Source organism: Carassius carassius, chromosome 36, assembly GCF_963082965.1.
Source record: "Carassius carassius chromosome 36, fCarCar2.1, whole genome shotgun sequence".
Lineage (NCBI taxonomy): Eukaryota > Metazoa > Chordata > Actinopteri > Cypriniformes > Cyprinidae > Carassius > Carassius carassius.
The window spans coordinates 25,604,925-25,618,975 of NC_081790.1; the positions used below are offsets into that span (position 1 = coordinate 25,604,925).

At 36.9% G+C, this 14,051-nt stretch overlaps 1 long non-coding RNA gene across 1 annotated transcript in view; it reads left to right on the forward strand.

Moving 5' to 3' along the window:
• The window catches only part of LOC132116798 (uncharacterized), a 107,082-nt gene extending 93,690 nt beyond the window's left edge, over window positions 1-13,392 (forward strand). Inside the window, exon 2 of the long non-coding RNA XR_009425698.1 lies at window positions 13,103-13,392. This is a non-coding gene — a long non-coding RNA (uncharacterized LOC132116798). The remainder of the gene's footprint in view (window positions 1-13,102) is intronic.
• Window positions 13,393-14,051: the final 659 nt, after the last annotated feature.

A 14,051-nucleotide genomic window follows, 5' to 3' on the forward strand; every position in this document is an offset into this window, starting at 1 on the left:
TACCTTTTCAGCCAGAGCTGGGCCATGTGTGGCAATGACGGCACGGCGTGGATCAGGCAAACAATATGAGGGCCGATTGTTGGTGGGAGGAGTGTGGCCCAGATCAGTCCAGTGATATGTGGCCCAAATCAGGCTAAGATCTGGCAGCATATTATGTGACCCATGATAAACAAGATGAATAAAATATATCATGATAGTGGTTAAATGATCACATGAATTTTAATGAAGTGTATAGTATTGTTAAAATGTAGTAGAAATGGCAAGTCAAAACAGAATGAAACATTATTATTTCAAAATTAAGCAAATCAGTCAAGTGCATTAAACTGCACTTAATTATACAGTAATTTTTATTACATTTTATATTATTATTATTGGTACAAAGAATCCTTACATGAAGAGAGAGAGAGAGAGAGAGAGAGAGAGAGAGAGAGAGAGAGAGAGAGAGAGAGAGAGAATTTAACCATTACCATGTAACATTTATTTGGTTTACCATGGGGCACACACTGATCTATAATTGAGACTGGGGGCACATCATTTTTATTAGTATTCTGTCATGCACAAGCATTAAAATAAAATGATCATGAAAGTATTTTATTTTTATTAAAATCCTCTGTATCCATGTGATATTTGGTGTGAGGAACAGATCCAAATTCAAACTGCATGGAAGGTTTGAAATTAAAATTCAAACCAAATTTAAAACTATAGTAACAATTTAAAAAGGTGCCGTTAAAATGTTTTACAACAAGTTTTACGGCAGCAATAACAAACGCCCATTGGCTCTCGATGGTTTCGTCAGAGATTGTGACATGCCGTGTTTCCGGTGATGCGTGTTTTGAATGAGAAACGTGTACCCTGACGGAGTGGATTGGAATAATATTTTCAGTGTTTAACAACTTAAATAATGCCCTGCTCCTCGCACTACTAATATATTCTGCCAGAGAGGACTGCAATTGAAATGCATCGTCATTTGGATTACTGTGGTACTGCTCTTTGTTACATCTGTAATAAATTCTTATGATTAAGCTACATGTGTCTATCTATTACGTTTCTCTTATAGATTATGCTTTATACACTCACTCTTTTTGGTTGATTTGTCTGATTTTCTATGCAGTTTAATGTACTTTATTGGCATTGTTTGTGCGTACATTTCCAGACAGCAAGCAGTTTCGGCCCAGATCCGGCCCACATCTGGCCTGCATGAAATCCATGTGGGCCGGATCTGGGCTAAAATTGCTTGCTGTCTGGGTTGGGTCTGGGCAATACAAGGCTCAGGTGTGGCTCATATTTGGGGATTCTGGTTTACTTAAGGCTAAGAATTGGCACCAATAATAAAACCTGTTTTGGCCCAGTTCAGGGCCAGTTAAGGGTGATTAACTAGCTGAGATTCGGGCCGGTTATGGCCCATGTGTGGCCCTTGTCTTTAGTCCAATTCTGGGCCACTTCAGGACCGTCGTTCTTTGCTGCACTTGGGCTGAAGGAAAAGTGATTGTGTGGCCTGGATCTGGGCCAGAAGACATTTGCTATGTGGGCAGAGTGAGCAAAAGGGCAGGCAAAATCAATCTGGACCCCTGAAAATGCATATGTTTGAAAATGGGTTTCATAGTGCAAGTTTTTGAAAACACCACCCTTATCATTTCCATGTTAAAACCCATACAGGAATCTTTGAAAATGGTGATGTCATGTGTGTGCATATTACGTGTTGGGTATGTAGACTTGCACAGTACGTGTTGATTTTAGAGGCAAGCGCAAACAAAATACACAACAATGGTGGCTACATGGTACTGTAGTTGCTACTCAAGAGTTTGCTAACGCTTCTTCAGGAAAGTTTGGATTTACTTCACCCATATTACAACCAACAGCAAAGATGCATCATATGCATCATATAACCATCACTTCCCTACAGATACTGTTTACTAACAAGGTTACAACATCAACTACTGGCCTGTGGATATGTGTAAATGCTAATTGTTTTGAAAATGTTTTTGTGTATGCGTGAAACTTTTTAAAAATGCAAAGGAAATCTTTTCTGTTTTCACTACATCCATGTCATGTCAGCGAAGCCTTAGTCTCCACCCTGCATTTATCTGCCTCGACTTTTGAGTGCAACATACACATCTCAAAATCCAATAAACAACTGATTAGGGGTGGAACAATCAGTGTTGGGAAAGGTCACTTTCTACATGAACTAGTTCAAAGTTCAATTCACAAATTTTAAAATGAACTAGTTCAGTTCATAGTATAGAATCACAGACAGCAATTATTTTATCAGTTTTAACAATGAAGCTATGCGTCAGATTTCATCTTCATATCCAATTTTGAATCCTTATCCAACCAGGGTTTACATTAGCATTGAGGGGACAGCATTTCCCCATTATTGCTTTAATGCTTTGTCTCCCATTCTCACCGACCTTGTCATAAACATCATAAAATTATTTTAAATGATCATACGCCTTCTTGCTACACGCTGCTGTCGTTTGCTGTTTTTTTTTTTTGATGACGCGTCACGCATGCGGCGGACGGCGGTGCGACACTGGTGGTTGGTGTTGCCAGATTGGGTGTTTTTCCGCTACATATTAAGACCCGTTTACGGTGTGTTTTAGCCGGGTTTTCGCCTGGAAGGCTCTATAGAAATCTGGCACCCTATTGAACGAAGTTAACCTGAGAGAGCGTGCCGTTCACAGACACCAGAATGAACGAGTTCACAGTAACGTTCATCAGGCAGTAATACAGCACGTTCAGTTCACGTTCGCCCAAAATATGAACGAGTTCATGAACTATCGTTCAATGAACTCGTTCAGGCACAACACTGAGAACAATACATGTATTTGTACCAAACCGTCATGGTACGAACATCTTGGTTTGTTGCATTGAGGCCTTACAATGAATACAGGCAATTAACCCCCAATCCAGAAGGGGGCACCCTTAGCAATGTAATGCTGTTTGATAACTGGCCGCCAGCAGAAGAAGAGTGAATGCTGTGAATTGAACACTTGAAAACAAAGTCCACTAGACAGTGACCATGTGCTGACTCTATCCCTGCATTCAGAAGGGCACATACCTATGCCCTATTCCCTTCAAAGGGTTTACCCTCCGGAGTGAGAGCTTCGAAGGGTTTAAGGGTGTAAAGGACCAAATTTTTCTTAAAGTGCCCTTCTTTGTCATCATCACATGCTCACATGGAGGCGCCATCATCATGAAAAGAAACTGCGCAAAATATCATGGGAGCCCAAGGTGCACAACTGATGGACACTTCTGGCTCCCATAATCCTTCATTCCAAAGGCCCCTTTGAAGTGGCAAGTTTTAAACAAATGGGTTTGGAATGACCCTTCAATATGGCTGCCATGATGGTTTTCACTCCAAAATGCCCTTCGGAGGGCAATATATCCTGTTTGGGATGCACCGTGAATGCATCTCTCACAGACTAGCAAAGGAGTATACTTTGTGATTTAAGGTATTTGAATACCTTTGCACTTCAGTTCTAATGGTGACAGAGGCCGGCATGCTGATGTTTGGTTCACTCTGTTTTATTTGGATAAAGTACCAACTGCGCTGTCTAGTTAGCAACGCTGGAACTGATGTGTTTTGTGTGTGTGTGTGTGTGTGTGCGTGCCTGTGGTCACAATTGTGGTTTCCTTATACCAGCAGAATCAACTTTAAACACTTATTGTCTTATTAATAATGCATTACTGTATAAAAGTCTGCTTTTATTTGTGTACACTCACAATGAAAAAAATTTTTTATCAAAAAAAGAAAACAAAATACACTCACTGGCCACTTTATAAGGTACACCTTACTAGTACCGGGTTGGACCCCCTTTCGCCTTCAGAACTGCCTTAATTCTTCATCGCATAGATCCATATTGACATGCTAGCATAACGCAATTGCTGCAGATTTGTCAGCTGCACATCCTTGATGTGAATCTCCTGTTCCACCACATCCCAAAGTTGATCTATTGGATTGAGATCTGGTGACTGTGGAATCAATTTGAGTAAAGTGAATTCATTGTCATGTTCAAGAAACCAGTCTGAGATGATTTGAGCTTTGTGACATGGTCCAGAAGATGGGTTTCATGTTCCAAGAAAATATTCCCCACACCATTACACCACAACCAGCCTGAACTGCTGAGACAAGACAGGATGGATCCATGCTTTCATGTACTTTATGCCAAATTCTGACCCTACCATCTGAATGTTACAGCAGAAATCAAGACTCATCAGACCAGGCAATGTTTTTCAAAACTTCTTTTGTCAAATTTTGGTGAGCCTGTGCTAATTGTAGTCTCTGTTTCATGTTCTTAGCTGACAGTAGCTGCAGTTTTTGAAATACTCAGACCAGCCCGTCTTGCACCAACAACCATTTCATGTTCAAAGTCACTTAAATCCCCTTTCTTCCCCATTCATACTGGTAAAAATAAATGTATAGCCTGAATGCACTCTAAGTCGCTTTGGATAAAAGCATCTGCCAAATGCATGTATTTAAATATAATTCTGATGGTTGATTTGTCATCTTCACCATATCTAGATGCCTAAATGCATTGAGTTGGCATGTGGTTGGCAGATTAGCAATTTGTGATACCAAGCAATTGAACAGGTGTACCTAATAAAGTAGCCGGCGAGTGTAGCATGCCGCTCTCTGCCATTTGAGTTTCCTTTCTGTAAACAAATTAAGCCTGTCACAAAAATGAACTGAAAATCAGCATATATAGGCAACCACTGCACATGTTCCACTGTTTTTTCCCTTGTTTATCTATAAACTAAATCAAATATATTTCAATAATTTATTTATTGTATGTATAGGTATACTGCAGATTATATATATATTTAATATAATGTAATAATATTTAGTATTTTTACATCTAGGTGGATTTTTTTTTAATTTACACTACTGTCTGTTCAAAATAAATGAAAAGAAAACCAGCACAGCAGATGTTTTTCTCCCGTTGTACCGAAATCACATCTAACCGTCACGCCTGAACCGAGGTACGTACTGAACCGTGATATCTATTTACTGTTCCACCCCCACAACTGATGCATTGAAAATCGTCCCTGTCCTACATTTCTTCTTTCATGATTTTCAGTTTTGTGCAATAATATCTACAATAAGAAATAATTCTGTTTCGTTTAATAATATACAAGACTTACCTTCCTCTGCAGGGTAAACTCAGCTATATATTTAAAAAATAATACTTTTTTTTAAGTAAATGCACACTGTTTTCAAAGGGTACATCATCTCTCATCTTCTTCTGCCAGAGTTTGTGAAAAAGTAGCTTGTAATGTTGAACTCCCTGTTGTAAAAACTACCAAATTATCAAAAACATTGCCTACAAATTGTTATGGAGTCAATGTTCGAACACCACCGCTAATGCTAATTAAAAAGGAAATAGTTCTGCAGGACACCTTTCAGGCACAAAACCAGAAATGTAAATTCAGCCTTTTGTTTCCATTGAGACATAATCAATTCAGCTTCCACTTTGGTAAACGTTACCAGCCCTTTAGCAATAAATACAATGGAATGATTCACTCAATAAACTGATAAATAAATGAATAAATAAATAAATAAATAAAGCAAGCTTTTGGTTGGATAAAGCCTCCCACCCAGAACACTCAACTGGATCTTTGAAAAGAAATTCAAAAGTCTTTGGTCCAAAGCTTTAACTTCCTATTGTTGTCCACAGCCTTTGTGTGCCCTTTATCACCCAAAATTGGTTTCATGCATATCAGTTATGAATAATAACCGATGGGCCACGTTTCACCATGTTATTTAATTGTATTTCCCCCAATCACTTTGTTAGAACAGAGGAAACCGGAATGAATTCTGCTTCCATGCGTGGCACAATGCTTAAAAAGTGAAAATGACTTAAAATAAAAGTGTCAGAAAACATCAATGTCAAGCCCTCAAAGCAAAGCAACTTGAAATGAAGTGCATTTCTCTAGAAACCACAGGGGAGAACAGACAGAGAAATGTACAAATCAGTGGTTATAGGGCACTGACAGATGCTCCGTGCTTCCAGAAATGTTCTTAAGAGAATGATGACTGGTAGAAAAGGCAGTATGTGGTCTCATCTGTTAGAAACACAAATTAGGAGCTCTGACATGTTATATCAGTACAGCAGGTATAAATTACCAATAAAAAAATATATGCTTAATGGGCCTTTGGAAAGCTGATGAGTTAAAGATGAAGGATGACTGATGTCATGCTACACTGAAAAAATGTGTCCATAATTTGCCCTGTTCCTTTTTACTTTCAAAGCGACAAATGGCCCAGGCATCTCTTGTGGCATGAAATTTGCTGCCGCGCTCTCTTAGCATTCATTTGTCCTTAAGGCTTGCTGTTTAGAGGACTGTTGAGTGCACTCTTTTTGCACATGGCATTGGCAGCCTTTGACCTGTTGGCCTCCTCATTTTTCACATTCTTTCGAAAGCCTTTTAGAGTATCTTCTTCCAACCTTAAAATGTAGGCCGTCTGTTTCCTTGAGGCTAAGTCATGCTGACCTATTTACAACCATGTGAAAGCTGTTGTGGTGCTCATTGGTTTCTCATCAAGCACTATCTAGGAACATTACAATCAGAGAGGAACACTAATTTTTCATGGAATGACATGAAAAATGGACATCAGCTTCTAAATCATAGCTCAACATACTCTGGATCTTTTCCCCAATGTCAGCATTTGTTAAATGCAGCCCAAGCTGTTTGCTGACTGAATTTGCCATCCAAACATACCAAAAACACCTGGAGCATATAAATAAGATCTCCGGTTGAGCTCAGTAGCAGTTTTTTGACTTGCTACGTCAGCAACCAGTCAGTATCATACTTTAAAGGAATAGTTTACCCCAAAACTGAAAATTCTATCATTATTTACTCACCTATGCATTGTTATAGAAAAACTTGTATGACTTTCTACATTCTGTGGAGCTGAAGAAAGGAGAAGTTTACCAGCCATTGCTCTTTATATCTCATATAGTACTGCGCAAAAGTCTTAGGCCACTAGTATTTTCACCAATAAAAATGGTTTTAAGTCAATTATTTCTATGTTTTGCTGTAGTGTGTCAGTAGTAATTATAAGTTTACATTTCCAAATATTATTTTTGCCATTAAATGTAATAATCCAGTGAGATTTTGGTTTGCACAAGGAGTCTGACAGCAGCCAGTGCTTCACACAGAGATCTGATCTCATCATCATCAGTCTGTCTGGAATAACATGAAGAAACAGAACAAACTGAGACAGACTTAATCCAGAAGAACTGTGGGAATGTCTCCAAAACCCTTCAAGAAACCTGCAAAGCTACAGTACTGTGCACAGTTTTAGGCACTTGTGTAAAAATGCGGTAAAGTGAGGATGCCATCAAAAATAATGCCATAAATAGATTTTATTAATTAACTTCTATTAACTTCACTAAAATCAATATTTGGTGTGACCACACAATGAGTTAAAAAAGCTTTTATCCTAGGTGCACTTGTGCATTGTTTTTCTGGTAGCTTTGCAGGTAGGTTTCTTGAAGTGTCTTGGATAGAAATAACTGACTTTTTTGTTGGTGAAAATACTAGTGGCCTAATACTTTTGCATAGAACTGTATATAAAATAATAGGTTTTAACAGGGATATTCATGGTTGATGCCATGATACTGTGGAAACCCCATTTATGATGACTATTTTCATGCATAAAGACCTATAGATTTAAAAAATGTACAATTAAAAAAAAAATTACAATATAATTGTTTGTAAAAAATATACTATCTGACAATTTATCTCATTACTGTCATTTGTCAAGCAGAAGCCAAGTGTTCTGTAACAATGCAACAGTATGGGACTTCGATCCTCATAAATAATTCATTTAAAACCACAGATTCATTCAGTAATGAAACAAGTGACTGTTACTAAATTTCTAACTCAACTGATATGTTGCCAAAACACATTCCTGCTTGTTTATCTTTATGATTATGTCATTGAGTCATTCAGCTTAATTGATAATAATAATAATAATAATAAATAAATAAATAAATATATAATAATAATAATTCTGGAAGAGCTCAAGTCCTGGTATTGAATTTTTGCTCAATTTATTTGTGGCCATAACACATTCTTGCTCATTTAATACTTCTTCTATGTATATATATATATATATATATATATTAAAGTGTACTGATATGTAATAGCATGCACATTTTTCAACATCAAAGTCACAGATATTCTAGTTGTGAGGTTGCGTGTCAGTCTATAATCAGGTATTGTTTTACAAGTAACTGACTAGCAGAAACGAGTAGTCATGCATATACCAGTAGTGTTCGTGTTTTTGTTCCATAGAAGAAAAATGCGAGGGTGATTAAATGATGACAGAATTTTCATTCAGGGTTTAATTATTCATTTCAAACAGAATTTACACAAACAGTCATTCAAAAGAGCAAACAATTCTTTAACTCTGTCAAATTTGTTTGTAATATCTTTTTGTTTTTTTTCACAGGAGGCTTTGTAAATGTTGCTTTTTCACAGTTGATTAGACTGGGAATATTCACTGTCTCTGTGGGCATATAACCAACTCCTTAAAGCACAGCCATCGCCGCAGGCCTCGAAACTTTATTAAGCTTGCCAGGAAGACAGAACGTGATGTAAGCAGCATTCAGGCCCAGCCTGGATGACTTCTCCTCGTGTGCGGGAAGAATAAACAAAACTCATGCATGGCTTAACATAATCACACCTCTAATTGATGAAGGGGCTTTGTGTGGCACACATGTTGTTATGACAGGTAAAACAGCCTTCTAGAGAATATTGCCAAGTAAGTGCTCAAGCCTGCAGGGATGAGTAGGAGGACTTAATTTACATGAAGTAATCTCAGTGAGCTTATTCATGGCTTTCATTCACTGGAATCTTCTCCTAGCAGCTTTAGCTCCATTGCGGAAAAATGGAGGAGGGTTGTTGTCATTGTTTAGCTGACATTTCTCAAATACAGCACAGTGAATTAAATAATAAAAATAATAAAAAGTCTCTCTCAGATGCAGCTGGTGCCATACCAAATTTAAAATCAAAGCAATGTGCTTTGGAGTATTTTTATCATTTTTAAAATTATTTTATTGTATTTAAAAATATATATTGTTTGTCATCCAAGTTGTGACTTAATCTGTCTAAACTCATCCCTGACCCTTGTAGTGCCCTGCTCAATGAATCAAGAATGCCACTCTTCAAGGAATGACAGATTCATATCATATTCATATAGTGCTGTCCAGGAAATGTCTGGTGCAAGTCTGACAAAGAAACATCTAGTCAACCCAACGTTTAGAGACATTATCTTTCTAGTGAGATATATTTATTTTGTTATAATGGCAAGTGAGTGATTTGATAGCAAATACATTCTGGTTCATAGCTGGATCAAAAAATAGAATTTAAATCATGTGTATCTGTTTTGATTTCGTTTTTGTGAAATATCACTTCATCATTTCTTGGCAGTTGATAGATTAACCCCCGGTTTCACAGACAGGCTAGTCCCAGACTAAAATGCATGTTTGAGCTCTGAGTCTGAAAACATCTTGCTCAGAAATATCTTAAAATACGTCAGTGTCATTGTTCTGTGTTGCTTAAATATCTTAATTTAACTAAGGCATAGTCCTGGCTTAAGATAAACCCCTTTTGTGAAACCGGGCCTAAATGTTTAATGTATGGGTCAGGCATAAGTTTTAAAAGTTTAGTTTTTAAGTGTCCTTTCCCTAATTTTAGAGCATTTAACAATGACCTAGACCCCATTAGCATTGCTTACCTTGCTTATCTTGTGAACCACAGAACAACTTTTTAATTTTCACTCCCATTGAGTATCATAATAAACTATCATCATAAATCTTCTACTAACAAGTGATGAGCTGGCCCTTCAAGCTTAATGCGTTTCTTTGAGCACTGTGTCGAATTTGATTTAACAATCCGATGTTGCATGAGCACACTCATTTATGCTGCCAAAGTATACTCTGCCAACAAATGCCCTCTGTATACATCCTTGACAAGATCCAAGGCCAGATGCGAAGGCAGAGAACACCACGCGCACACACACACACACACACACACACACACACACACACACACACACACACACACACACGCACATAATAATAATAAATAAAATACTTTAACAGTGTGCTGTAGGAAGCATCAGTGAAAATGACCTTTGAGAGCAAACTGCCTTGACATTTACACAAATTAAGGGTTTTTATTCGAGTTTAGCACCAGGAGGAATATTTGATGCTTTTCTTTTTTTTGCTTAAAGCAAAAAGATGCAAGCACAATTCCTATACATACTGTATGAGCCCCTATGTAGTAATTTACCGAAACAAAACACAATATTTTCTTGCTGCCTTAACTGCTTCAACTTAATTAAGAGCTTACAATTCAATTAAAGATGAGTTTCATTTAAAGCTTATTTTATTATTGTATTGAAAGCTCATTATATTATGTAGAAGAGAGTAGGCCTATTATGAGAAAGATGGAATAAATGAGTGTGATTATGTGCATCTAATACTGCATTAGTTTTTGTTTCATATTTATATCATAAGCGATATCACACCAGCAGCAAGAGCAATATCACAGGAGTGCTGATTTTGTCATGAATAACATGACTGCACATGTGATTTTATACAACAGTTCAGCAAATAAGTTAATATAGTTCTATATTTTCAACAAAAAATTCCCTAAAAAAACCACAGCAGAATTATTGTGTCTCCAAGCAACACAGCATTGTTTAGTTTCTGAATGAATCCATGTTTTGAATGAATTGTGTGAACCAATGATTCAGTAGCCCATTCATAAACAGAGCCATTTACTTCATTCCTGAATGAATCAGCCATTTGAACAAATCGACTCATAAAGCCATTTGCTGCCACCTGCTGGTAGTTTTAGTTTCTTGCTTAGATTATCATTTAATTTATTCAAAAATATTTAAATAAAAACTTTAAAGGGATAGTTCACCAAAAAGAAATAAATAATTTTGTCATCATTTACTCACCCTCGTGTTGTTTCAAACCTGATTGACTTACTTTATTTTGCACAATGCATGAAAATGTATTTTGAATAATGTTTGTAACTAAGCTGTTTTAGTCACTAGTGGCTTTCATTGTGTGAAAAAAAAACAGCCTTCCTTAACACAATATTAACTTTAAAAATTTAATTATAAGACTTATCAGCCAAAACTATCTGCTCAGAAATAAAGAATAGATTAACAAGACCAAAGACTGCCAGTTAGTCAGATTTTCCAAAAACAAATTATCTCATGTTTAACCACTAAATACATCAGAGCCAGCAGCAAATTCCAGAAGATCTGGCTGAGGTTAGGCTGTTCTCGTTGGGTTGATGAGCGCTGTACAGCTGCTGACGCCTTGGAGCTCACATCTCCAACAACGCTGAAACAAATTTTCAAATAGATGTTATCTTTATTAACAAACTGCGTATTTGAAGTCTAAACAACTACATTCTCGCCTAAAAAAATCTATACTATAATACTGCAGAGTGATATAGACAATAAAACAGTTGGAGTTTTGACATCACACAACTGGAAAAGGGCTCTTATCTGATCAGATCTGAGGGCCAGAAAGACCTGCTGTAACATTCTTAATGAAACGCCTAATGACTATATTCTTTTTTCTTTCTTTTCTTTGATTCTCTTTGCCAACTTCACATTATCATTATTCATTTTGCAGATGCTTTAATCCAAAACAGTTTAGAAAATTAGCAAAGTGTACTTTCAAAAAATACATTTAACAGTATATTTGACCCTGTGACCTTGGCATAGTGCCATACAGGATTTTAACTTATAATGCTGCTACATCCAGACAACCTGCTTTGTCTGCACCACACGTGCCATTGTTTGGCACAGCTCAGACAACCTTTTCTGCTATGAAAATATCAAAGTCACCCACATTGCTATTCTGTTTGAATCACAGCGGGACCAGAGGGACTGAGAACCACTGGTTCCAGTCAAATAGATACCTCCAGAATCAGACTGAGGGTCAACCAACTGTATCTCCGTAACTGTGTCATTTGTCATTACAACAGAGTTGAAAACAATAGCTACAAACTGCTGTTTTTTATATATTTCATATTGATATGGATTGATACATCGATCAAATGTCAATCAAAAAATCAAAAGACCTGTGTAGTATAAAACGTAACCTTTATTTTTACACTGTCCACATTTTCTCACAATGTCCATCTACACATTACTGCAAGTGCATGAATTCTCATATAAACTCACCTGTCAGGGCTAGATAAACAGGACTGCCCAATGGCCCAGGGCGAGCATCCGAAGCACGCACACACAGCAGTGCACAAAGACTGAATTGACTTCTCTTTCTTTTTGTGCTTAGATGAACAAATACGGACAAAATTACATCAAAATGCTTGTCTCGGCAAATATCCTATTTGGTCTTTGTCTTTGTCTTAAAGTGCCCCTATTATGATTTTTTGAATAAAATAAAATAAATTAAAAATAAATCAATAAATTGCAATAAGCATTGCGGGATTGTACATTTAATATGAAATAAAGTCTCAGATTTCAATTTATGTCCATTGTATTGCAGTATTCAAACAATAAATGCAATTTTGGCGCTGTTTAATGTCGAGTGACAGATTGTAGCACCTCAGATCAACAGATGCGGCAGCGCGAGGCACACGTGATCTGATAATCTCCTCCACATTAATACCAGTTTCAACACAAAGTAAACATAACAAAACATCCAAAGGTAAGTTAAAAAAAAGATTACAACTTTACAATCCGTATCCTGTCTCATGCAATCGCTCAATCAGTGTTTCAGCTGCTTAAAGGGTTAATTTACCCAGATAGCAAAATTTAATCCAAAAAAGACTTAAGCTGTTAACTTTTTTAATGTGGCTGACACTCCCTCTGAGTTCAAACAAACCAATATCCAGGAGTAATTCATGTACTCAAACAGTACACTGACTGAACTGTTGTGAAGAGAGAACTGAAGATGAACACCGAGCCGAGCCAGATAAGAAGAATCGAGGAGCTGATGATACTGCGCATGTGCGATTCAGTGTGAAGCAGACTGACACACAGAGCGCCTGAACCGAACTGATTCTTTTGGTGATTGATTTTGAACTGATTCCGTGCTAGTGTTATGAGCGCGGGTAAACCGAAGGCTTGAATCAAGGGCAATCATCGCAAATGACACCATTACGTCGAGCGCAAAAGAACTGGTGAACCGTTTTCTTCAACCGGTTTATTGAATCGAACTGTCTGAAAGAATTACTGGTTATCCGAAAACCGATGCAACCGGTTCTTGACTCGTGAACGAGTCAGTCTATTGTTCGTTATCTGGCTCGGCTCGGTGTTCATCTTCAGTTCTCTCTTCACAGCAGTTCAGTCAGTGTACTGTTTGAGTGCATGCATTACTCCGGGATATTGGTTTGTTTGAACTCAGAGGGAGTGTCAGCCACATTAAAAAAGTTAACAGCTTAAGTTATTTGTGGATTAATGCGTATTAGAGATGCGAACCGTTTAAAAAGATACTGTTCGATTTGGTGAACTGAATGATTCGTTCGCGAACCGGATATCCAGACTGCTTTGTTTTGAACTCTCTCTCACAACAGACACAGAAGAGAAGACAATGCTGAATAAAGTCGTCGTTTTTGCTCATTTAAATCATCAATTAAAACGATGATGATTTATAACACAATGAACACGTTGCATCCACTTTTACAATTGATTATATTTCTCATAGTTATAACGTATTATAAGTCTCATATCTTGCCGGGGGTTTTTTTATTTAATTTTTTTTATTTTTATTTTTATTTTATTTTTTATACTACTTTACTTAAAGCGGTCAAAGACCACTTATAAGTAGTAATAATAATAATAATAAAAATGATCTCAAACAGCCATAAGATCACATATCAGATAAGATGAATGTGTAATATGACACATTTGCTTTGAACTATTTTTATTGTAATATCAGTTTGAATATTTTTATGGTACCCTTTAGACAACTGTTGATAAGTAACTCTGCAACTTCATATCAACTAGTGGTCATTAGAGTATTAGTATCATGTCTGCTATTGTAAAT